The sequence below is a fragment of the Equus asinus genome, chromosome 7 (assembly GCF_041296235.1).
Source record: "Equus asinus isolate D_3611 breed Donkey chromosome 7, EquAss-T2T_v2, whole genome shotgun sequence".
NCBI lineage: Eukaryota > Metazoa > Chordata > Mammalia > Perissodactyla > Equidae > Equus > Equus asinus.
In genome coordinates this window covers 13288493-13303754 of record NC_091796.1, presented here as the reverse complement: position 1 = coordinate 13303754, position 15262 = coordinate 13288493, and the positions used below count along the sequence as shown (strand labels likewise).

At 37.2% G+C, this 15262-nt stretch overlaps 1 pseudogene; it reads left to right on the top strand.

The window, feature by feature from the left end:
* LOC139045751 (tyrosine--tRNA ligase, mitochondrial pseudogene) overlaps nucleotides 1–14495 on the top strand; it is a 32120-nt pseudogene extending 17625 nt beyond the window's left edge.
* The last annotated feature ends 767 nt before the right edge of the window (nucleotides 14496–15262 follow it).

Below are 15262 nucleotides of genomic sequence, written 5' to 3'. Positions count from 1 at the left end.
TGAGAATTGTATGAATTGAAGTCTTTTGAAATTTATTTTGAAAACTGCTCAATACAGGTTAGCTATGTAAAATAATAATGAATTAATTATTAGTATTAATTATATGATTAATGGTGATTGTACTATGATTAATAATTAATAACTATTAGCTGTTATTATTTATTTATTATAATCTCCCTCGCTAGACTATATCATCCATTAGATAGGGGCCAGATGTGATTTTTTAGTATACTCAGTGCCTATTACAGTGACGGGCAGTGCAGTGATAGCTGAATGAATGAGACAGTCCTGGCAGCCTTCTCTCCCCTGCCGGTGGTGAAATCCTGCAGCTAGCCAGTGTCCGGGGCTAGACCAGGAAGCACAGCCTCACAGAGGGATATGTCTTGCTCAAGTCACCTAGTCAGCAGGTACGAAGTAAGGAATCGAACTTGAGAAACTTAATTAATGCCCTGGGTTTGTTTTATTTCATCAATTGAGAAATATTTACAAGGGTTTGCCACACAAGACTTTCCATTTCTCTACCATTTTCCCTTGGCAAAGCAGCTATGTATAGAAAGTCTTCATTTCACCTATTAGTTCCACTCCAAAGTTTGTTCCCCTGTCCATGTTTATAAGTACAAAGTAGCATTAGCTGAGCTATTGTTAGTGGCCTCTAGCTGAGATTGGTTGTTACTAGTTTCCTCTGTTGTGCATGCTTGTATATCTATAAAATTTTACAGTAGAAAATTGTGTACCTGAAATTAAAAGTGAGGAAGAAACCAGTGACACCCCGCCTTGGAAAGTGGGAACTGCATAGTCCATATAAAACTAATAAAAGCATTTCTAGTACTAGAGAATGAATATTCCAAATTGCATAGCTTACATTTGAATGACAAATATAAGTTAAAAATATTCTACTGATGCTAAAACAGGTACTTAATTCCTGAGAAAACTGTTTTGAAAATATTGCATAGATACTAGAGAAAAAGCAGCTTATCTATTTTGGAAAATAAGGCTGTTACATTTACTTTCAAGTATCCTGATAAACAAACATTCAAGGTTACAACTTACAATGTATTTTTATGGTAACAATATTTCCCATTAAGCACAACAAAATAAATCTTTTTAAGGCTTTTTTGGATGTATTTTTCTCTGAGCTGTATTTAGCCTTGAACAAGGCATCCTGATGAAAAAATTTCCTAGAAACTGAGATTGAAAAACAAGAGCTTCTGAAATCCCATTTTATCTACAAAGAGACAGCAATGAAAAGGGGAGAAAAACTTATTACAACCAATGAAAAATTGTAACTCTTTTGCTAATAAAAATTCCTTTTATTGTATTAACACACTGTCAGAACACACAAACCTATTTCATATAGCAATCAATTCTAAAACAATTACATAGCTTTCGACACAGGCCTGGGAAGGAGCTTTGCGTTCCCCTGGATGAAAAATTCTCTGAAAATAATAAACTATCTTTTTGAAGGGAGGGGCCTGAGAATTGTTTTTCCTAAGGAAAAGTATTAAAAAATAAATATTTGATTTTTTGTTTTTTTAGCAAACTAGAAAGCACTGATACACATAAAATTCAATTCATCTTTAATATTTTGTATCCAGAGGTAATTGCTATGTATATTTGGGTATATTGCTGTTTGTCCTTTCTTTCTGCATGTGTGTTTTTTTAATCCCAAAGGGAATGCTACTAACTCTAATGGGATAGTATTTTGAGAAAGTTTGAGTGTTTTCCTTCCCTCCCTCACCCCAGAGCTAGGAGCCTGTTACCTTATGGAGAAACTCCTTTGTCAATATAGCACCTGAAAAGCAGAGTAGCAACAGCTGAAAGAGATGAGTAAAGCCCCTCATATTTCTCTCACTTCTACACATAATATGGAAGAACGTGTACAGACATTACCACGAGCATCTCTAGAGGAGCACAGAAGTGCCTGAGTTAAGCTTGCATTTCCACGTAACATAGGGACTGGAAATAGAAGCGCATATTCCTTAGGACCAGAGGCCCTGGTAGGAGGCAACAGCAGGGGATGCCAACTAAAACCAGAAGGAAGGAGAAGAAATGAGCTCCCTTTCAGAAGAGGCCGCTAGAGTGGGGGGACAGCACTCAGACCAGATGACCCCCCTAGGGTGACCAGATTCTTACACCCTAGATCAACCCTGGAGAGAAGAGGAGGTGAAGAAACTTGAAGAGACTGAATGTCAATCCCAAAGAGACTGAGATTTGAGTCAGGTAGGACTCAGTTTCCATGAATTGGAAAATTTAACTCTTTGGGCAACAGTGAAGAGAGGCGTTGTGAGATAATTTTAGTGCAATTATGGGTGAATAAACCTCACTGGAAGAATTTTGTGGCTGCATATTTTATCCTGCGACATATACATTCATTACTGTAACTTACTTTTTTCCCAAATAATATATTTTAAATAACTTTCCATAGCACTAAATATATATCTACTGAATAATTTAATACCTATATAATTTTTCATTGTATGAGTTAATTGTGATATAAATTCCTTATTTTTGGATATGTCTTGTCTCTTATTTCTTTATCTTATGTAGGTGTACACAAGTTAAATGTTTAATTCTGTAATTGCTAGATCACATGGTAGGTACATTTTGAGTTTTTTATATGGAAGGTCAAATATTCTTCTAAAAATATTGTACCAATACACATGACTGAGCAATATGTGTAAGGGATCTTTTCACCATATCTGGAGAGCAATGAATAGAAAAACATTGGGAAATTTGGTAAACATTTAATGTTATCTTAGTTATTTAAAGTTACATTCTTTCTTTTTTTCTCTTTTTCTGTGGGGAGGAAGATGGGCCCTGAGCTAATATCTGTTGACAATCTTCCTCTTTTTGCTTGAGGAAGATTGTTGCTGAGCTAACACCTGTGCCAGTCTTCCTCTATTTTGTATGTGGGACACCACCGCAGCATGGCTTGATGCATGGTGTGTAGGTCGGCATCCAGGATCCAAACCTGCGACCCCCAGGCTGCTGAAGCAGGGTGCATGAACTTAACCACCCCGCTATCTGGCTGGCCCCTAAAGTTACTTTCATTACAAGTGGATTTAAATGTTTTCTTCAAGTAATTGGCTATTTTTCATTGGATTATTTTTCAAATGATACATATTTATGTGATTGTTTTTATATAAAATATTATATTAATTCTGCCTATATTAAAATATTTTCAGTTGATTTATTACTTTAATTTTAATGAACCTTTTGGAATAACTTTAGATTCCCATAACATTAACTGAGAGAACACAGTGAACCTGTAAACCCTCTACCTAATTTTCTCTAACTTTAACATCTTACATAACCATGAAGCATTTAAAAAACTCAGAATTGCGCATTGGTACAATACTAACAACTAAACTATAGGCTTTATTAAGACTTCACCATTTTTCCCACTAATGTCCTTGTTCTGTTCCAGAATATAATCCTGGCTACCTCGTTCCATTTGTTATCGTGTCTTTTTAGTCCCCTTCAGTCTGTGATAGTTTGTCTTTTCTTCCTTTTCATAACTGAAACTTTTGAAGACTGCCGGTCAGGTGCTTTGTAGAATAGTCTTCGACTTGGGTTTGCCAGCTGTTTTCTTGTGATTCATTGGGATTATTGCAGATTTGGAGGAAGAGTATAATAAGATGAAGTATACTTCTATGATGGTTAGTTATATGTGGCAACTTGGTGAGGTTATATCACCCACTTTTTAGATCAAACACTAATGTGGGTGTTGCTGTGAAGGTATTTTGTAGATATGATTAACACATACAATCAATTGACCTTAAGTAAAGGAGATTATCCTCAAAAATGTGAGTGAGCATCATGCAATCAGTTGAAAGATTTAACAGCAAAAACTGAGATTTCCTGGAAAAGAAAGAATTCTGCTTTAAGGCTGCAGAATCAAATCCTTCCTGAGTTTCCAGCCTGCTGACCTGCCCTACAGATTTCAGGTTGCCAGTCCCAACAATCACAAGCCAATTCCTTAAAATAAACGTATATATCTCTATCTCTGTCTATCTGTCTGTCTATCTATCTATCTATCTATCTATCTATCTATCTATTTATCATCTATCAACCTACCCAGGTATCTATGATTGTTCCTGTTTCTCTGGGGAATCCTAACTGATAAATCTTCTCATTGCTTGATAGCAGGAGGCACATAATGTTGGTGTGACTTATCACTGGTATGTAAACCTTGATCACTTGGTATAGTTGGCGTCTGTCAGATTCTTCCTCCATAAAGTTCCTATTTTTCCCTTACTACTCCACATTTTGCAAATGAGTTGCTAATTCCAGTGTATACTCAAGCAGAGGGGCATTACGTCCTACCTCCTGGAAGAGGCATTGTCTACATGTATTCCTTGGAATCCTTTGGAAAGGAAGTCTTGTTCCTTCTTCCCCATTTATTTATTCATTGAACCATTTATTTATATTGATAGGGACCCATGTATAATTATTTTATAGTTTATATTGTAATACTGTATTATCATTTATTTTGCTGCTCAAAGTTTTTCAGCTGTGGCCATTGGGAGTTCTTTTAATTGGCTCCTTTTTATGCCACCAACTTTTCTTTTTTCTTTCCTTTTCTCTTCTTTCAACTTCCTTTCTGGCAGTACAAGATATCCCAAATCATCTTGTATTTTTCCAGCCCCAGGCCAGAGTCAGTCATTTTTCTAAAAGACCTTGGTTACACTTACTGAAGAATTGTATTTGGAAGCCAAGAGCTGAGTTCTGGGTGTGCTCATTGCTCCTGAGGTGTCATTGTTTGTAGGCCCTCTCAGAGGACAGAGCTAAGAAATATACGTGTGTACGCAAAACCACACATATGCGCATATCTAAACTCTCTCTGATGCTAATCTAGCACCACAGGGCTTATACTAGACCTCCTGTCCTGATTATTTTTAACTTTTTTATCTGAGAGTGAGAAACCTGGCCACCATTATCTGTAATTTATTTACTTATTTGTTTAATCCTAGAATACATGTAGTTTCCAAAATGCTAACCTATACTCTTGTGAGAATTCAATTTAATAGCTAGAGTACAATGTTTATATACAGTTCTTTTTGTCTGTAGCCTTAACAGTATTCAGTAAATCATTGTTTCCAAAGTTACTTAGGTCAGTTCCTTTTTTCCCCTACTCCCTTCATTGAAGTCATATCATACACTTGTAATACATTTAGATGTATATGTCACCATTGGAGCTGTTGATATTTTAAATTTTGCATCCAGTGAAGTTCCCTCTCTATGGGTTTTGATAAACACATAGATTCATGTACCCAACAATCCAGTTTCGTACCGAACAGTTCCATAACTTAAAAAATTCCTTCTCCACCAACCCATCCAATGACTTAGAAAAAGTTGTTAATTTGCAGTTTCTTCTATTAAGGGTGGAGACAACACTCTGTAATTCTGTACATCTTCACTTTGATTCTGGAAAGCTGGCCAATTGGTTGTTAATAAAGTTTTCAAGGCAACCCACTGGGAAAGTATGTTATCTTCAACAAATTGTGCTGAGTCAACTAGATATCATATATTTTCTTAAAGTAACTATTACTTCACACCATATACAAATATTAACTCGAAATGGGTTATAGATATAAATGTTTAATCAGAAACCATAAAGTGCTTAGAATAAAATCATTAAAAATTTGGAGTAGTTAATGTTTTCTTGGAACACAAATAATACAAACTATAATATATATCTATAGATCTATATAGATAGATAAAAATGCACATCTACATCTATAAATCTGACTTCATGAAAATGGAATCTTTTGCTTTTTGAAAGACATCGTTATGAAAATAAAAAGGTAAGCCGTAGATTTGGAGAAAATATTTATAAGACATATATCAGATAAAGAATGTGCATGCAGAATATATAATATATAAAGATCTCTCACAATTCAATAAGACCACAAATCATGATTTTAAAACATCAACAAAACCTCAGTCACTTCACAAAAGAAGATATGTAAATGACCAATAAACACATGAAAAAATGCACAATATTACTACCTGTGAGAGAAATTGCAAATTAAAATCTTAATGAGATAGCACTACAAACCAATTAGAGTTACTAAAATTAACTTTTAAAACCCCTACGATGCTTTTTGTTGCCAAGGGTGTGGACCAACTTGAACTCTCATGTACTACTGGTGGAATGTAAGTGGTAAGACTATATTGGAAAATACTTGGCAGTTTCTCACAAAGTTAAATATACATATACTATGACTCTTTGGTACTAATCCAAGAGAAACAAAAAAATGTGCACAAAGATGTGAACACCAAAGTTCATGCCACCTTTATTTCCAATTGTCCCAAACTGGAAACAAAGTGTTCATCATCAGATGAATACATAAACAAATTGCGGAATACCCATACTAAACAAGAAAAGGTGGCTGGGGTGAGTAGCCGGGGAGGAGGGGCGGTTGGGGGCAAACTATTGATAAATGCGGATGCAACTGAAAATGGTTAAGCTGATGGAAAAAGCCAGAAAAAAGAAAAAAAGATTATACTACATGATTCCACTTACAGATTATTCCTGAAAATGCAGACTCATCTGTAGGGACTGAAAGCCTATCAGTGTTGCCTGATTGTGTACTAGTGGAAGAAGTGATACAATGGAGTACAAAAAAGCTTTAGAGGGCGATAGAAACGTTTGCTCTGTTGACTGTGGTGATGGTATTATATAGAATATACATATATACTGATAAAACTCTACAAATTGTTTTGTACTTCAAATAGACTTTGTTAAAATTTTAAAAATGTACCAAGTAGGGTGGGAGGCGGCCATTGAGGGGTATGGTCGGGCCTGGAAGATCCCAACATTCCCTTCTTGCGCCATCAAGACAGTGGCACCCATGTTGCAGTGCTTTTCCTGGGCCGATGATTTGGTACCCCCGGTTGCCAGGAGTCTTGACCCAGAGACAGTGAGAGGCCCACTTGGGGCCTCAGGGGTTGCTGGCAGTGCAAAAGGCATGGGCTCTGTTCAAGGAGTTCTTGCCTGAGAGGGGTACAAAGAGAGCTCCCAGAGCTCTTCAACGGTGGCACTGCGGGCAGCGTTCCCAGACTTGCCATGGGGCATCTGCTGGAGCAGCTGGCCGGTTACTGGCACAGAGAGCGTGCGAAGCTACAAGTGCCCTGTGCCCCGGGCTCCAGGACCTAGAGCCTAATCGCCAGCAGCTCCTCACTGATGGGCAGACATGGGGTAGCTTCACCGGGCTGGACAACCCAGCCTGGTACCAGAAGCAGCAGCTGGTGGACTTCCTGGCTGCAGTGGGCAGCCACTTCTGCATTCCAGACATGGCTGAAGACTCCTAGAGACATGAGGGCCAAGTTCTAATATCAGGTGCTCCAGGCTTGTGACTTCCATCATCAGTTCCAGAGTATGGATGGTGGGTCCAGCTGGTGGACCTGATCAGCTGGGCAACATCATGTCCAGATACAAGTCAATCCACAAGTTGACTAGAGAAGACCATTTGGCATCCCTGTTGCTCTAATTACAAGCACAGCTGGAGCAGAACTGGGAAAGTCAGTGGCAGTGCTGTCTGGATAAACAGAGATGAGACATCTCCATTTGAATTGTACCATTTCTTTGTCAGGGAGCAAGATGATTTGGAAGAAAGGTACCCGAAGCTCCTCACTTTTCTGCCGCTTCCAGAGCTTGACCACGTAATGTGGCTGCATGTCAAAGAGCCACAAAAGCAGGGTCCTCGGAAACGACTGGCTGCAGAAGTAACAAAGCTTGTACATGGACAGGAAGGGCTGGCTTCTGCTAAAATGTGTAAACAAGCACTTTGTCATCGTTGTACAGACACACTGGAGGTCATGTCTGATCAAGAGATAAAAGAGTGTTTAAAGAAGCTTCATTTTCTGAATTAGTTCTTGACCCTGGAGCAAGCGGCTGAGATACATGCCACAAAGCAAATGCCATTCCAGATGGTCCCCGAAGGTATCAGGTGATAACACAGGGCAGAGTCAGTATAAGTCACAGACGAGTAACAAATCCTGAGAGTGTTTTAGTGGTTGGACAACATATTCTTAAGAATGGACTTTCAGTAGAGGAAGATGGGCATGGATGTTAGCTCAGGGCCCATCTTCCTCAGCAAAAAGAGGAGGATTGGCAGCAAATGTTAGCTCAGGGCTAATCGTCCTCAAAAAAAAAATAAAATAAAAAAGAGTGGACTTTCATTAATTAAAATAGGAAAAAGGAATTTCTACATTATAAAACGGCTTTACTAAGATAAAAAATTCTTCCGGTAGTTCAAACAAACTTATCTATCATTCATTCTCCATATAAACATACGAAAGATTGGCAGGAGAACTTGTAACTTTGCTTACGCAAATTAGAACAGAGAATGGATGTATTCTAAGCTTTACAGTGTGAGTAATTTCATTATTCATATAGGTTGATTAATAAATGTGTAATGATGGATATTTTATTTCCTGATCTGCAAACATTAAGGACTACCAAAGAAAACCATGATTTCCTGGCTTAATTTCTTTTAAAAGTTATACTTCATGAAAAAACTAAATGTGGTCTTTCCCATCCTAACTTTCTTGCTCTCCTTTTTGGAAATGAGAAGGAATGACAAAAAAGAGATAGGATAAGGAATCGTGGATACTTTTATTTCATGTATATATGTCACTGATCTCTCTATGTTAAAGTGTTGTTCTAAAACCAGCAGTACCTCAAGTGTCCACATTAGAAATGTGACATTTAGTATTGGAAACATAAATTTCTGACTTGTCATTGTTTTGGAAGCAAATATAATTCTCTTTAAAATGAAGAAAAGTATTAGATGAAGCCTTAGTTGGCATTAGAAATTACAGTAGAAATAGTTTCTTTTCAAAGAAAGTAACAAAAACAGTACTTGACTTTTCAGAAAGTTTCTAATTCAGTTTTCCAGTTCCTTGCCTGTATAGTATAGTGAAATTTATTCACGGCTTTACAAAAAAAGCACCAAGTGGAAATTACTGAACTACAAAATCCATCTGATGAAAGTAACAGCAACGTGGATGCAACAGGTTAAAGATCCAAGAACTTGAAGACAAATTGATAAAAGTTATTCAAACTAAAGAATATAAAGAAAACAAAAAAGACACAATCTCAGCTGTGGGACAGGATCAAGCTAACTAATGTATACGTATTGGAGTTTCAAAAGGAGAGGGGAAAAAAGAATTCAGGTATCAGAGGAAAACAACAAAAAAAAGTACCTGTTTCAGTTATTAAGTATTACAAACAGTTAACATTTTAGTGTGATTAGTGTTAGAAGTAATGTGTTGCTTTCCTGGAGTGCTTGACTGCCACATCTAACTCCTGTCTCAATATGCAGCTCTGGAATTTAACTACCCCCAATGGTTTTCTGACCTCCACTTTTCCCATAGACATCAGTAACTAGTCATTCCTTAATTTTCCAGTATTATGCTTTCATCATTGCACCTTTAACAATTTATTGTTTTATGTACCTATTTGTCTCTACCACTGTGAACCTGACTGAGGCAAGGACACTGTCTTATCTAAGTTTATTTATCTAGTATCTACTACTATGACCACACATGGTTACTCTTCAGTGATTACTCATCAAGTGAAAGAAAGAAGATTCAAAAAGATAAAACACAAAGAAGGAAAATACCCAGAACTCATTACTATAAAACCTAACTGGATATGGGAAACTACTCTGTGAGGGAGGAACCGGGCGAATTATTTTGCACATTTTATAAGTAATTCCTGTAGTCGCTTAAAATCGATTTTGGACACCATGGAAAACAATCCACATTTTGAGCTGATAGAGAGCAAGGCTTTGTGAATCAAGACAAATGAGTTGCTTAGCGTTTGTGTCTAAAACATGGTTTTCATTGGAGTTCATCTCCTTTTTCCTGTTTGATAAGAAGTTCAATTGGTTAGCAGGGGTCTTTCATCTATTCTGTTAACTTTAATCTATTTTGGGGTTAAACTGTTTCCTCTTCTCATTTTAAAATAATTTAGAAGCAATTGTCTCTAGAATGCAGTGGGATAGCTCGCTCACACTGCTTCCTTGTTGACCTGCACAGGATGTAGTAGTTCTCATCAGGGGGTCTCCACTGGGAGATGGAAGTCTCATGAATGTGAAATGATCTTCTGAGAGTTTGCTTTTTGGGGAGAGGGAGGGTTTAAATGCCCTTTCTTGTCTTTTAGGTAATTTCCATATCACATGCTTATAAAAGTTTCATTACAATGTGAGACCAGGATTTTCTGGTAAGATCCCATGGCTTTATTTTGAGCGTTGCCTCATGTGTCAGGTGAATCACTACCTCATGTTTCAAACATACATGAGTATCATGCATGACCTATACACTTAAAAAAAGAGGGGGCATACAATGGCCTGTTGGTAAGGATGCTAAATACCAGGTAGAGAGGACTACATGCCATTCATTGTCTTTCCAGTTGTGGGATGGCGTGATGCTCAGGAATCAGCAGGGTCTCAATGAAACAGTGGATAGTGTCATCAAATAATAATACTGGTGGGACAATCATTTTTAGAGAGTACTACTGTCTAACGTAGTGGCTGGAATCTTTAAAATCCTTTTAAATTCTAACAAAACGTATGCTTATAACACTTTTATTTTTCTTGGCATCTTCCTTGTGGCATATATGCTTACTCTCCAGAGTTTCCATGGAGATTTGGCACAATGGCTTATTTTTGCTTTGTTTCTCTACTTACCTTTTTCTTTTCAGTAGTTTTAGTTTTCCCAGTGAACAAATATATTAATGTTCTTCAAAAATATAATCCTGGATTTGGAGAGATTGTCTCCTTTCTTGCCATCATCTATTTGCCCAAATACATTGAATACATCAGTCACCTTACTTATTACATGGGCATTGCAGGGAGAAACATAATTTACTAGATATTAAATATTTTAAGGTATTTATTCACATTATCTTGCTTAGAATTGTAAAAACTAAAAGCAAGAATCATTTGTCTAACCCTCTAATTTTATGTATTGGGGAATTGAGAGGTAGAAATTTGACGTGCCTTGTGCTAGATCTTACATCCGTTTGCGGCAATCCCAGGAGTAGCTAATTCCCCCTTTCGGTCTCTCCTGCCGTCTCAGGGATCTTTGGTTTTTCCCTGTGGCCTTTTGGATTGGAGAAGACACTGTCTCTATTCCCCCCTTCACAGAATTCTTCACATGAGATAGATAGCCTCCTTGGCCATAGGCGAAGTCAGCCTTCTCTGCAGTTGTTGAGGAATTTGCTTTGGCAAACAGAGAATCACTGTGCGGCAGTTGCTGCTCGGAGCACACCTGGCTGCGCGTCTCTGCCCGGCATCTTCTCCCCACTCAGTTCTACTTAGAGCAGCGGTTTTTGATTTTTAGAGGACACTTAATTTTACAGTAACTTATTTTTCTCTTGGAAGGAAGTCCCTTTTTGGACTCCCTGTGCTTTAACAACATGTAGACACCTATTTTTACGTTCTCTTTTGTCAAGTTGTGACCGGAATCTAAAACATTACTTACTCTTTCCTATTGTAAGCCCATCACCGTGGGGAAGACAAATGCAATTGGAAGTTTGTACAAGTGTACACTAGCCAACAGGCAACTGTTTCAACCTTCAGCTGTGAGTTTCCAAACAACCTCACTGTGACATAGGCTATTTTGCTGTTGGACATTGTGCATTGTCATCATCATCACTGACACTGCAAAAGAAAAAGGCATTAAGTATAATGTAGCCCTAATAGAGTGCAAAATTTCTGCCTTGTGGGAGCTTGTATTTTAATGAATGCTATTATTTAACTGAAAACATATTATGTCACAAAGTCTTCCAACTTCGCTGTGAAATAGGTTGATGAAAATGTTATTTTTCATAACAAATTGAGGCAAACAAGCAGAGGGACTGAACAAGTTTCATTAGAATGCACAGTGATCTCATTCAGAGTTTAGTTCAGGGGTTCCTTTCATGTTTCCTTGCGGCAGAGATTAATAAAATGTTATTATTTCTTTAAATGAGATCAACAAATATAAAAATTTCTATTTTTTCATCATTTATTGCTCTAAGCCTGTCCATATTCATCATTACTTTCAACAGCACAGTGGTGTATACTCAGTAAAGCAATTTATATGTACATTTAGAGGAGTTTGAAGCAGGGTTGGGGTTTGAATATGTTGTGATATGTTTGATGACACTTTCTTAAAGAATGAATGGGTTCTCCGGTGCTGTCCTGCCAATCGCCTCTCTTCCAGTGAAAACCTCAAGGGAGCTACATAAAAAGAATAAGAGTGAGTGAGAATCAACATGTCACTTTATTGTCAGCTGGGTAGGTACCAAATTCTAGTGAGCAGCTAAGGCACATGCCTTAGATTGGAGGCCTGCATGGGCCACTATTTCCCTTAAGGTTTGAATCTCAGTTTTGAGAAAGTACAGTCCTCTGGTGGCCTGCATGATCTTGGAAAGTGAAGGACTTGCCAACATACTGGAGTGTTTGAATGGAGAAAAATATAGCCAAAAATATCTTTCTTAGGATAGTACGCTTGGGTCAGTTTCTTTCTCTGTTTCCTATGGACGGTGAGAGGAAAGAGAACGTGACTTCCTAAATGAAGGCATTCGTAAGGGTTTTCTCATCACAGAAAGGTAGACAGTAGGTGAGATCATATCTTGGAAGGAGGCCAGTAAATTCAAATGGCTTCTATACATGAGAATATATACCATCAAATTATATTCTACATTCTGAGAAATTAGATTGTTTCCCCTATTTTGTGAAAATGGAGGAAAGGAGTGGGCAGTGGCAGAAGCAGACGGAGAGATGTTTTTCTCGAGTAGAGAACTGCCCCTTTCCTCCTGCAGAAGCAAACTCTGATGCCAGATTAGAATGATAGTCAAAGGACATACTTTGCTATTCTTTCTTTAGAATCATGGTGGTTTAGTCAAGTCTTGTGTTTTGTACAGTGTACTTTGCTCATTGATGGGAGGTAGCTTCCGGAGATTTTTAAGTTGCATAAAGACTTGAATGTTTGTATTCTTAGTGAATTTTCCAAGAACTTCCAACAGTTTTCTTTTCAAATCTCTCTTTCGCGATTTGCTTTCATTTCTGTTAATTCTCTGTTACTTCCCTACATCACTACCAAACTCAAATATCCAGGAGAAGCCAAAATAGAAGACTTCAAGTCAATAATACTAACCCACATGAACTAGAACTCTCTTCTGCTGTACTAACAGAAGGGCCTCTCAGATATTTACACGTATATTCTTTTATCTCAGTTTACACACAAGACTAACAATCAAGATTATACAAGACCTCAGACTGTAGGCTGTTAGAAAGAACGAATTCAAAAGGAGAGACATGGAGGCTGCTCATTGAGATTAGCAAGGACCAGCTTAACAGCCAGAGGATAAACCTGTAAAAAGCAAATATGAGAATGTTAGAAAGCATAGTATCCAAGCCAGTTCCTATAGGAGTCAACTAACCTGAGGGGCAACTGATCTAGATTATCAGGAAGAGTTTGATACACTCAATATTCGAAAAATGTCTATAAAATATGAAATACAAATAAGTAATCATTTCATATTATCCTTGTTTTGCTACAAATAAGTAATCATATAATTTTATTTCTGTCATATAAATCATGCTTATATAGAACCATGTGCAACTATTAAAAATAAAAGTTATTAACATGTGTTTATTTCATGATGTAAGGTTTAGTTATTTGGAAGAAGTATGGGTAACTCTTTGTTCATCATCCTAAATATGTGAGAAGTTGTACATGAAGATAGAAAAGGGGACTTCAGAAGAAGAATCATAAAAATAAGGGCCTAAATTCTAACAAGCCTGTGTTCCAATCCTGACTTTGAAGCTTACCTCTAATGCATTTCAGTTTCTTCACCTAATATCATCATCGCAGGGATTTGATGCTTATTCCCATCATTTAGAGTTATTTTGATCATTAAATGATAATTAATAGAGGCTATTTAGACTACCCACTGAGTAATCTAGAATAGAGGAATAATAAAACATGAATGTAGCTTTTTCAAATTATATCTAACGCAATAATATTGGCCTTGCAAATTAAGCACTTAGAACAAGTTTCCTAAAAATAAATGTATTTATTAGAGTGTTGTGAATAAATACCAGATGTTGGAAAACTATTTGTTCTTCTAGTGCCCACAGCTCTTGGACCAATACCAGGCAGCATAATCTCTTGACCCCAGCACTGTCCTTGAAGATGGAAGTGGCTCGGGATAGATGCAAATTGGGTGATTCCTCTTGGAAAAATGGCTTAGAAAATACTTATTCCTCAAATTCAGTCATTGATCTCAGGGAAAGGTCAGGTTGAATCACAAAGCATCATCAAAGCAGACAGTGTGTGCATCAGGGCAGCTTCAGATCATGACCGCAATCCAGCTCTCTTCGTGTTTTCCACTTAGCATGTAGGCATAAGTGGGGCCAGCTTCACCCACAGTTGTTTCATCAGAAGTGATGCCTGGGTCATTGGAAACCAAAGGATTTTTCTCCATTCAACTACTTTAGTTTGCTTAATGCAGCAATATTAGAAACACGAGGAGTTAAAACCTTATAGCTATCATTTGCTTCTCACCAGTGAAAAGTTGTCAATGTTCACTTGTTTTGTTTTTTTAACTTGAGTTCTCGTCTTCCGTAAGCATTCTAACACTAGTTCTTGCTGTTTTTCTTGTATATTAAAGTGTGAAAATGACTGAAAATTTTCCAAATTTACCAAAGTTCAAATGCAAATATTAGATAATTTCTGTTTGGATATTTATTGTTTAATATAATCCTGGTTTCTTGCTGCATCACCAGGAAGCGCTGTAGAAATTACAACAGGTACAATTGGACCCATTATGCAATTTTGCTTTCGCCTTAAAGACCTAGTTTTTAAAAATAGAGTCATTGAATTCCGGTCACATATTAATGTATTGTCTTAAAGTCCTGGATATGTTTACAGAACGGTTAACACCCCCAAATAACTGCCAGTGTGTGTGTTTAACTTTCCATCAAACACTGTTGTCAAAGTGACAATTTCTCATCTGCAAAGTTAAGATATTCTATTATTAAACAAACACCTTTATCTCAATAGTGGGAAAACAAGAGCTGATAAATTCAATCATGCAGGATCCTGACTGTTGAATATTGAAGTCAAAAAGCTAATTAAGTCATCTAAGGGTACATGTGTGAAAGCAAGGGGAAAATAGGCTCCAGGATAAACACACTGCAAATTCCAAAAACATTCAGCTTCACAGAAGTGCCAAAGAGCACATTAAGATAAGTGCTGT